The sequence below is a fragment of the Chanodichthys erythropterus genome, chromosome 2, assembly GCF_024489055.1.
Source record: "Chanodichthys erythropterus isolate Z2021 chromosome 2, ASM2448905v1, whole genome shotgun sequence".
Classification (NCBI taxonomy): Eukaryota; Metazoa; Chordata; class Actinopteri; order Cypriniformes; family Xenocyprididae; genus Chanodichthys; species Chanodichthys erythropterus.
In genome coordinates, this window is record NC_090222.1 from 9,961,727 (window position 1) to 9,972,575 (window position 10,849).

A 10,849-nucleotide genomic window follows, 5' to 3' on the forward strand; every position below is an offset into this window, starting at 1 on the left:
CAATGCAGGTTCCAGAGACTTGGGCAACCACGGAGGGTCAGGAGCCTCGGGCAGCCACGGCGGGTCAGGGGTGTCAGGAAGCCACGGCGGTCCGATGGCTCAGGCAGCCACGGCAGGTCAGGTGGCTCAGGCAGCCACGGCAGGTCAGGGTCCATAGGTGACCCCAGCGGATCATAGTCCATAGGAGACCCCAGCAGGTCAGAGTCCATAAATGACCCCAGCGGGTCAGAGTCCATAAGTGACCCTAGCGGGTCATAGTCCATTGATGGCCATAACAGTTCAAAGGCCCTTAACGGCCATGGTCGAGCAGGGTCCCCACCCACAAGCTCCCCACCCTCAGGTACACTGCCCCCCCCCCAAAAAAGTTCTTGGGGATTTCAGTGGAGCCCGTAGCGGGTTTGTGGGCAAGGAGTTCGGGTGGTTCCGGCAGGGCAAGGTGTTTGAGCTTGGATGGCGCTGGCAGGGCTGGAAGCGTGGATGACGCTGGCAGCGCAAGGAGCTTGAGCGGTGCCGGCAGGGCGAGACGTTTGGGCGGAGCAGGAGAGACCTCTGGAATGGTCCCCAGGCCCACAGCGGCCTCTTGAAGGGCATCGGCGTCTTGAGGAGAGGAGGACGCCTTCTTCCTCCTCCTCCTCCTCTTTTTCCGAGGGTGAGTCGATGATTCACCCGTTGGAGCGGGTTCAGGAGCAGACTCACTGGCTGAAGCGGGTTCTGGAGCGGACTTAATGGCTGGAACTTCCCCTACCTCCGTGAGCACCGAAGGGGCGGCCATCTTGCCCGTAGGCACTGGCAAAGCGGCCATCTTGTCCATCGCGTCCAGGGCGCTTGAGAGCGTAGCGTCCGGCGGGCTTGAGAGCGTAGCGTCCGGCGGGCTTGAGAGCGTAGCGTCCGGCGGGCTTGAGTATGAAGTGGCTGGTGGATGCTTAGGGATGCCAGCCGCTCGAGCTGAAGTCATCGGCGGATCTGCCACACTGCAACGCAGTCCTCTCCGCTCCCTGACTGATCTAGAGACGTGACGTGACTCTGGACGATCAGCGGCGACGTGACGTTGCTCTGGGCGATCAGCGAAGGCGTGACGTTGCTCTGGGCGATCAGCGAAGGCGTGACGTTGCTCTGGGCGATCAGCGAAGGCGTGACGTTGCTCTGGGCGATCAGCGAAGGCGTGACGTTGCTCTGGGCGATCAGCGAAGGCGTGACGTTGCTCTGGGCGATCAGCGAAGGCGTGACGTTGCTCTGGACGATCAGCGAAGGCGTGACGTTGCTCTGGGCGATCAGCGAAGGCGTGACGTTGCTCTGGGCGATCAGCGAAGGCGTGACGTTGCTCTGGGCGATCAGCGAAGGCGTGACGTTGCTCTGGCAGATCAAATGTGGCTTGACTTTGTGTTGTTGTTGTGACCGCCATTTTATGAGTGTTCACTTTAGTGGCAGCCATTACATGATTCACCATAGTGTCACATTTCTCTGCGACACCCACAGTAAAAAGTGAACCAACTGTGAGCAGGGCAAAGTCCAGAAATTCCACAAACGATCCTCGGGGACCATTAGTGAGTAAACAGTCCTTCAGTGGTTCATTTAGTCCATATGCAAAAAAGTCAATGAGGGCACAGTCCGGTAAATCAGAAAGATGAGCAATATCTAGGAATCTCTGAATATGTGCCTCCAGGGTGCAGTTACCTTGACGAAGGCTTACAAGGTGCCTTACGGGATCCATGCTGCGACTGGACACGCTCACAGAAGCTGCTGGATCTGGGTTGGCGAAGTATTCTGTTACGAATGGAGACTCAGGCAGGAGATCCAAGTGCAGCATTATTTACAAGTGAGAGTGGTCGTACAGGCAGGGTCAAAACTGGAACAAACAGGAACAGAGAGGAACAGGCCGGATCGTAGTCAGGGTACAGGCGGTAGATCAAAAGGCAGGCAGATATCACTCACAGAACGGTATACAAAACACAGGTCAGGACAGGCAGCAATGGATCAACAGCGGGTAAGAGGCAGGAACAAGAACAATAGACAGACCGGATATAAACGCTTGGAATTGTAACATGAGTTAGCAATACTTCGCGTGAGGTGGTGTGTGTGGAAGTCCTTTACAGTCCAGGTCATGAGCTGCAGCTGGGTGTGGTGATCAGTGATTAGTGTGAAGTGTGTGCAGGTGAGTGGCAGAGAGGATGATGGGAGATGTAGTCCGGGAACAGTGACAGGAACAGACGTGATCGTGACAGTAATATTGACTGAAATCATATAAGATAATTATATGTAGAGATACGAGGAATTAGGTGGAAACTTATAAAGTTTAAAGAATAGACACACAATTTACCTATTAAAAACATATATAATCTGTATAAAATTCATATGAGCAAATAATGCAAAATTTAAAAGAATCCTATGACTTGCATATGATTCAATCAAGAATTTTAAATGAATTGTATAGGAAATTTACTGATTTTCATACACATTTTTTACTAAAATCATATACTATTACATACTGTTGTCATGTAAAACTTCTATTAGAATTTTGCAGTATTCATATATGATCTAAAAATCCCATATAAGTTTTATGTGTTTTTTTTTTTAGTATGAAAGTGGCCACAATCGGTCTGATTTTGTATATGACATGTATTGGACTTACATGAAAGACATAAGGAAATTCTGGCTGATTTGAGTAAAGAATATATAAGGTTGCTGTATATGAAACATACAGGTTTTTTTTCATATGGGAGTGCTTAAATACAGACACCGCATTTTTTATTCAAACGTTCCCATTAGCTTCATCTTTTTTGCAATCAATAAAACTGGCTTACTGACAAATTAGTGTGATAACTGCATTAAAATATAAATACAACATTAAAAAGTCAACCATTGATGATGATGTGTCAAATGAAAAATGAATATGAAATAAAATGAATACCATTTCTGTAATCGTTTAAGTTTTTAAATTGTATTGTTGTTTAACATTTTGCAATTCTTTAAAACTTATTTGTACCAGAAGTCACATTGAACTGAATGAAATGTCATAATTTCAAATTAAGTAGCCTAGGCTAAACGAGTCACCTTAGTTAAATTCTATGAAAATATTGGCCTAATATAATTTATCATAAATGTACGAGAATCAACTGATTAATTCCATGAAATCAGTAATAGATTAAATAAAGATTCGTTCTTACATTGGTAGATCTAATGTGTTAAAGGAATAGTTCACCCAAAAATGAAAATTTTATGTTTATCTGCCTACCCCCAGGGCGTCCAAGATGTAGGTGACTTTGTTTCTTCAGTAGAACACAAATGATTTTTAACTCCAACCATTGTGGTCTGTCAGCCGTATAATGCAAGAGTCAAAAAACATGCACAGACAAAACCAAATTAAACCCAGCGTACATTGTTCATATTAGGACTGCCTCACACCTCAGTCATACAACGAAAAGAAGTCATGCCTCAGACTAAAAGGCTTCAGTTATCGGATAAAATGGCATCGTGCCTCAGACTGAAAGGCTTCAGGTCTCAGGAAAAATTACGTCAGGTGTCAGGTTTCGTACAATTAGGCATCGAACTAAACAGCCTCAGACCAAAAGGCTTCAGACGAAAAGACATTGGATGAAAAACTCAGACTAAAAGGCATCTTTTTTTTCTTAATACCCTAACTTTCTATTGGCTTTTATCCCATCATAATGCCGTTCTTTAGTTGTCTTTTTATTTACTGTTACTATTCCCAAATTAATGTAAGGTGTGTATGCGTGGATGTTAATTATGTAGAATCTATTTGTTGATGGTATTCATGTATGCTATTTATGTAATTCCTTGGCGAATAAGAAAAGAACAAAAAAGAACATGCCGATTTTCACATTGGTCTGCAGAAAAACAGCAACGGGCTGTATTCTGTCCCTGCTGCAAGTAGGTTGCACCTCGACAGATAGTTAAACAGGATGAGGGATGAAGAAAAAGTCGACACTGAAAGAGAACTCTTTTGGTTTTTTACTTGAAATCTTCAGTTCCCAACATCGTATTTTGTGAAACTAAAATACAAACATAAAGCATATATTAAGTATCAAGTAAGAATCTAACTTTTTAAGAGAGAAACAGAATTTAGCGCTAATATATGAAAGTGAGATATTAGCAATCTTCTTTGATGAATGTTCAACAAATTATTTTAAATGCCATGAAATACTTCTTTTTTAACATAAATAAAAATCAATGAACAATTAAACTTACAGACGATGGCCTCTTTGGCAAGAAATGACAAGAATATAGCCTTTATCAGAGAGACATCTGCTGCTGCATCACTGCTATAGTGAAGTGAAATCTAAGATGGCTGCCGTGACCTCTAACCTAAGTCATATGATATATCTTAGCCAATGAAATAAATCCAAAATTAAATGACTACTTGAATGGTCAGAACACTCCCCGTCTTTTTTTCTTTTTTTTTTTCAAAAGCCACTATTACCAATATAACACTTCTACAAAATTGTACTCCTTCTGTGCTTCTGGTGACAGAAGAAAGATCACTTGGGACACAGGTCTCAGATAAGTTCTACAGTTTCCATCCTTGGTGACCTTAATTTCAATTTTCCTGACCTTATCATCACTGCTTGGGAATACTTTAGTGACAAGAGCTATCGGCCAGTCATTCCTCTTGACTTGAGTTTCCTTCATTAGGACTATATCTCCTTCCTTGATGTTAGCTCGGTTTGTATGCCATTTGCGACGACTCTGAAGACTGACCAAGTACTCATGTTGCCATCTTTCCCAGAAAGTGTCAGCAAGTTGTTGAACTTGCTTCCATTTTTGGCGGCAAAGATCCTTTTCAAAGTCTCCTGGAGGAGGAGAGAGTACACCAACTTTCTGAGTCAAAAGAGTAGCTGGAGTCAACAGAGCAGGTGAGTCTGGGTCATTTGAGATAGGTGCAAGGGGTCTTGCATTCATAATTGCAGAAACTTCTGCCAAGAATGTCGCCAACATGTCATGAGTGAGATGAGAGTGACTGTTTTGAAGCAGCATTGAGTCTAATATGCGACGTGCAACTCCGATAAGTCGCTCCCAAGCTCCTCCCATATGGGATGCATGAGGGGGATTGAAGATCCAGCGACATCCTTCCTCATCCAAGTAGTTTTTAAAGCTAAGATCTTCTGCAAGTATTCCCAGCTCCTTACAAGCACCCTTGAAATTTGTGCCACAGTCCGATCGGATTTGTTTCACAGGACCCCTTATGGCAAAGAAGCGTCGAAGGGCGTTGATAAAGGTGGAAGCATCAAGAGAATCGATTAACTCAAAGTGCACTGCTCGAATGGTCAAACAGGTAAAAATGAGTACCCATCTTTTGCTGTTTGCCAGACCACCTCGTGTGCGGCGAGAAGCAACCATCCAGGGCCCAAAGACGTCAAGGCCGACATAAGTGAAGGGTGGATCAATGGCAAGTTGATCTGGAGGAAGATCTGCCATCTTCTGTTCAACAGGTCTTCCTCTAAGTTTCTTACAGATGATGCATTTATGAATCACACTATGAATGCGTTTCTTTGCCCCAATGATCCAGAATCCTGCATTCCTTATAGCGCCTTCTCTAAACAGGCGGCCTTGGTGTCTTACCCGTTCATGAAAATGTCTCGTGATCAGAAGGGCAATGTGATTTTTCCCAGGAATGATAATGGGATGTTTTTCTTTCTGTTCAATTGGAGCATGTTTGAGTCTACCACCTACTCTCAGAAGCCCTTTCTGGTCAATGAAATGGTTCAGAATTTTGAGTCCGCTCTTTTTTGGGATATCCTTCCCTACAGAAAGACAAGCAAACTCAACAGGGTAGCTCTCCCGTTGGACACATTGTACTATCACAACTTCTGCCTGTGAAAGTTCCTCTGGGAGTGTTTTGTCACAAATATGCCATTTTTTACAGGCACTAGCTACCTCAATTTTGGATCTGAATGAATGTATGATGTGGATTAAGTTCGAAATAGCTCGTAAGAGACTTTTCCAAGTTGAAAAGCACTCAAAGCGATGCGATCCAAGTGTAACAGAAAAGTCATGAGGTGTCAGATCTGTACAGTTAGAGCGCACTTCCACATCTGAATCAGGATCAATCAGATTGAATGTCTGATTGTCTTCATTATACTCTGACTCAGGATGAGAAAGAAAGGCAGGTCCAGAAATCCATGTGGAGTCTTTCAAATCTGAGGCAGGCACTGAACGTGTTGCATGATCAGCAGGGTTTTGACTTGTGGAAATGTAATGCCACTGCTCTGGCCTTGTAGATTTCCTAATCCGCTGAACTCTATTACTCACATATACGTAAAACCGCCTGGTTTGGTTATTAATGTACCCCAACACTACTTTACTGTCAGAATAGAATTCTACAGCAGTAGGGGTGATATCAAATTCATTTTGAATGAGTTCTGCCACTTCTACTGCCAGGACTGCTGCTCCTAGCTCCAGACGTGGTATGGTGTGAGCAGACAGCGGAGCCAGCTTAGCCTTACCAAGGACAAACCCTACATCACATGACCCATTGTCATCCATCACCCTTAGGTAGGCAGCTGCAGCAATTGCCTTTGTGGAAGCATCTGATAAAACATGAATTTCTGTCCTTTGTGCCAAAGACAAAGTAATCTTTGAGTACACTCTGGGCATCTCAAACTGAGCCAAATCCTGCAAAGAGTGTTTCCAAGCCTCCCATTCAGCTTCCCTGTCTGTTGGTAGAGGAGCATCCCAATCTTTTGTGTCAACTGTCAAATCCCGAAGAAGAAACTTCCCCTGGATTGTAACAGGTGCTGCCAGCCCAAAAGGGTCAAAAATACTGTTGACAGTTGCTAAGACACCTCTACGTGTGAAAGGCTTCTCTTCTGTGTCAACACAGAAAGTCAAAGTGTCAGATTTAAGATTCCAGCTCAGACCAAGGCTCCTCTGAATAGGTAGTGTATCCTTTTCTAAATCCAGGTCCTTAAGGTCTTTCACATGATCCTCCACAGGAAAAGCATTCATTAGAGCAGGACTGTTAGATGCTATTTTATGAAGCCTCAGGTTGGAACTTGCTAACATCTCCTGAGTTCTTTTCAATGTTGAGTTCTCCATGTTGAGCTGCACGATGAAGTCCATATATTGCTACCGCGGGAGAGGGACTATTCCCAAAAACATGGACCTTCATTCTAAATTCTGTGACATCTTTGGAGGGGTCATTGTCCTCAAACCATAAGAAGCGGAGAAAGTTGCGATGATCCGCTCTCACCACAAAGCTATGGAACATCTGCTCAATGTCAGCAGTAAATGCTACTGCCTCTTTTCGAAAACGCAGTAAAACACCCAGCAAGGAGTTATTCAAATCAGGTCCAGAGAGAAGCACTTGATTCAGCGAAAGACCTTTGTACTGGGCACTAGAGTCAAAAATGACTCTGATCTGTCCTGGCTTGCGAGGATGATAGACGCCGAATATAGGCAGGTACCACACTTCCTCATTTTCCTTCACAGATGGAGCTGGTTCTGCATGACCTGCATCAAAAATTCTTTGCATGAACGTGACAAAATGTTCCTGCATTTGAGGCTTCCTCTTCAGTGTCTGATGGAGTGACAAGAGACATTTCATACTCTGGTCCCTATTGTTGGGCAGCTGTTGGCGTGGAATACGAAAAGGAAGAGGTGCCAACCAGCTGTTAGAGCTATCAATGAACATTTCCTTGTCCATGAGTTTAATGAATGTTCGATCTTCAATGGAAGGGGCTACCTTTTCATCATCTTGTGTCCGTTTGAAGATATTGTTACCCAACAAATACTCAGGACAAGTGGTTGGGTACAAATGACAGCCTTGTAAAGAGATGGCATGATCTTTGCTGCTAAGCTTCTCTTTCACCTGGATCTGATTAGGACATGGCTCACAAAGGCTTGGGCGTCCATTATGTAGTACGTTTGTGCGAAACACATCAACTGTGCTAGGCTTGTGTGCTGACCCCAAGCAGATATTTCCAACAATCACCCAACCGAAGTCGAGTTTTTGTGCATATGGTGCCTTGTTTGGACCATTGAGTTGTTTCCTTACTTTATGGACTTGGATGATGTCTCTCCCTAAGAGTAGCAATATTTGAGCACATGGATCAATCTCAGGTATTTCATGAGCGATAGACTTCAGGTGGGGCAACCGGTGTGCAATGGTGGGAGATGGAATCTCAGAGTGGTCATCGGGCATGTAATTACACTCAATAAGTGTTGGGAGTGAGACATGTACCTTTCCATCCATAGATACGGCTTGAAACCCAGTGGCTCTCCTTCCTGAAGTTTCCGTCACCCCAGCACAAGTTCGAAGAGTGTAAGAATGCTCTGTTCCTTTTACTTTAAATATGTCAAAAAACTCAAATCTTGCTAGAGATCTGTTACTTTGCTCATCGAGCACTGCGTACATCTTCACCATAGCCTCTGGAAAGCCTTCAGGATATACTCTTATCAGACATATTTTAGAGCATGATTTGGGTATTGGATTGTCTCCACAAATCTCTGTACATTGTGAAGTGACATTAGCAGAAGGGCTTCTATCCTTCTCCCCGCCATTATCTGATGAGGGGTCTTTACTGGCCCACGGAGGAGGACCAGGATGAAGTGCGGACACATGCTTATCACTCTCACATTCATTGCATTTGATTACTGCTTTGCAGTTCTTTGCCATGTGAACAGTGGAAGCACAGCCCCTATAGCACACGCCATTTTCTCTAAGCAATGTTTGCCTTTCTTCTAGAGTCTTTGCTCTGAACCCACAGCAACGTCTCAGAGGATGAGGTTTGTTTTTATGTATAGGACACTGCTTTTCTACGTCAATAGGTTCATTATTGGAACTTCTTGAGGGAGAAAATCCAGCTGACGATGCCACACCTGTCTTATGGGTAGACACAGCGATCCTTCTTTGTATTTGCTTTGGCTCTGCTTTAATCTGGTTTATACTGGATGCGCCAATACTAAAGCTTGGATCAGTTCGAGCATGTGCTTCCTAACAGATAAAAGTCAGTAAAAAAGGAAAATGGAGGGAAAGTAACTTTGTACTTCCTTTTGTACTCAGAACCTTGATAAATCCATTTTTCTTGCAGGTGATAAGGCAACTTCTCCACAATTGGGTTGACTGGTGTCAAGGTAAGAAAGTCCTGACAAGTAACCTTCAGCTTTAGCTGACTGAATTTCACATAGTAGATCTCCAAGCTCTTGTAATTTCAGAGGATCTTGTTTACTGATTTTTGGGAAATTCTCAATTTTGTCAAAAAGTGCTTTCTCAACCACCTCAGGGGATCCATACATCTCCTCTAGACGATCCCAGGCCATTTTAAGCCCAACATCAGGATGCTTTATATTCACTGTTCTAATGCGTCTCACAAATTCTGATGACTTACTGCCCAGCCACTTAATCAATAGATCCAACTGTTCGCTGGAATTGAGTTTGAGCCCGCTGGTAGAGTTTAAGAAAGAAGATTTCCAAGCCCAGTAGTTTTCTGGGTGGTCATCGAATTTTGTGAGCCCGGAACTAATAAGCTCACGATGAGCAAGAAATCTTGCTAGATCACTCATTTCAACTTCTCCTTGAAGAGGTGACTGGACAGGAGTGCTGGCATTGTAAGTCTGTGCAAGGGGCCAGTAATAAGTTGGGCTGCATGTGGCAGACTGAGGTCTTTCGATCTTGACAGCGTTAGGTTTCGGGACTGAATCACTGACCATATTAATACAGTCAGGTGGAGCACACCTTGGATAGCTTTCTGATAGCTGTCTGTTTTCACATTCATAGCGGTTTACGAATTCAGCATGTGGTGTAGCGAAACTTGTTTCCTCAGGAGGATCTACAATAGAGTGACTTGAATGTTGCTCCACATAATCACTGGTGCGTTGCACAGGGTCTATTGGAGGAGCGATCTGGGTGTCTGAACGGCAACTGCCTCCTTCCAAGCTCTCTACAGCCTCCTCCAATACTCTCGCTTCAGCCATAGCAGCAGCAGCCTCCTTTTCATGTTTTAATGCTGTAAGACTGCCTTCCATACGAACTTTCCCAACTTTAATTTCAGTTTCTTTCTTAACGTAATATGCACGAGTACGCTCCGCCTCAGCTCTAGCTCGTGCTTTAGCCGCAGCCATGCTAGCTGATGTCCTGCTAGACCTTTTAGATGATGTTGTTGAACGTGTAACAACAGATCTTGTTTCCAATATATTCTCAGTCTCCAATATTCTCTCACTCTCCAAGTTGTGAAATGAATAAACAGTACCTTTATGATTGGAACAATGCGGAAGAATGAGATATGAGAAGAAACTTTTCGTGAGAGCAGACTCTGTAGCCTTACTGAAAGGATTCCTTCTTTCCACTGAATTGAAGAGGTTCTTTTCACTATTCGGTCCCTGCTGCAAGTAGGTTGCACCTCGACAGATAGTTAAACAGGATGAGGGATGAAGAAAAAGTCAAAACCAAAAGAGTTCTCTTTCAGTGTTTTACTTGAAATCTTCAGTTGCCAACATCGTATTTTGTGAAACTAAAATACAAACATAAAGCATATATTAAGTATCAAGTAAGAATCTAACTTTTTAAGAGAGAAACAGAATTTAGCGCTAATATATGAAAGTGAGATATTAGCAATCTTCTTTGATGAATGTTCAACAAATTATTTTAAATGCCATGAAATATCGATGAACAATTAAACTTACAGACGATGGCCTCTTTGGCAAGAAATTACAAGAATAGAGCCTTTATCAGAGAGACATCTGCTGCTGCATCACCGCTATAGTGAAGTGAAATCTAAGATGGCTGCCGTGACCTCTAACCTAAGTCACATGATATATCTTAGCCAATGAAATAATCCAAAATTAAATGACTACTTAAATGGTCAGAACAGGCTGAATGAAAATGTAAATGTGA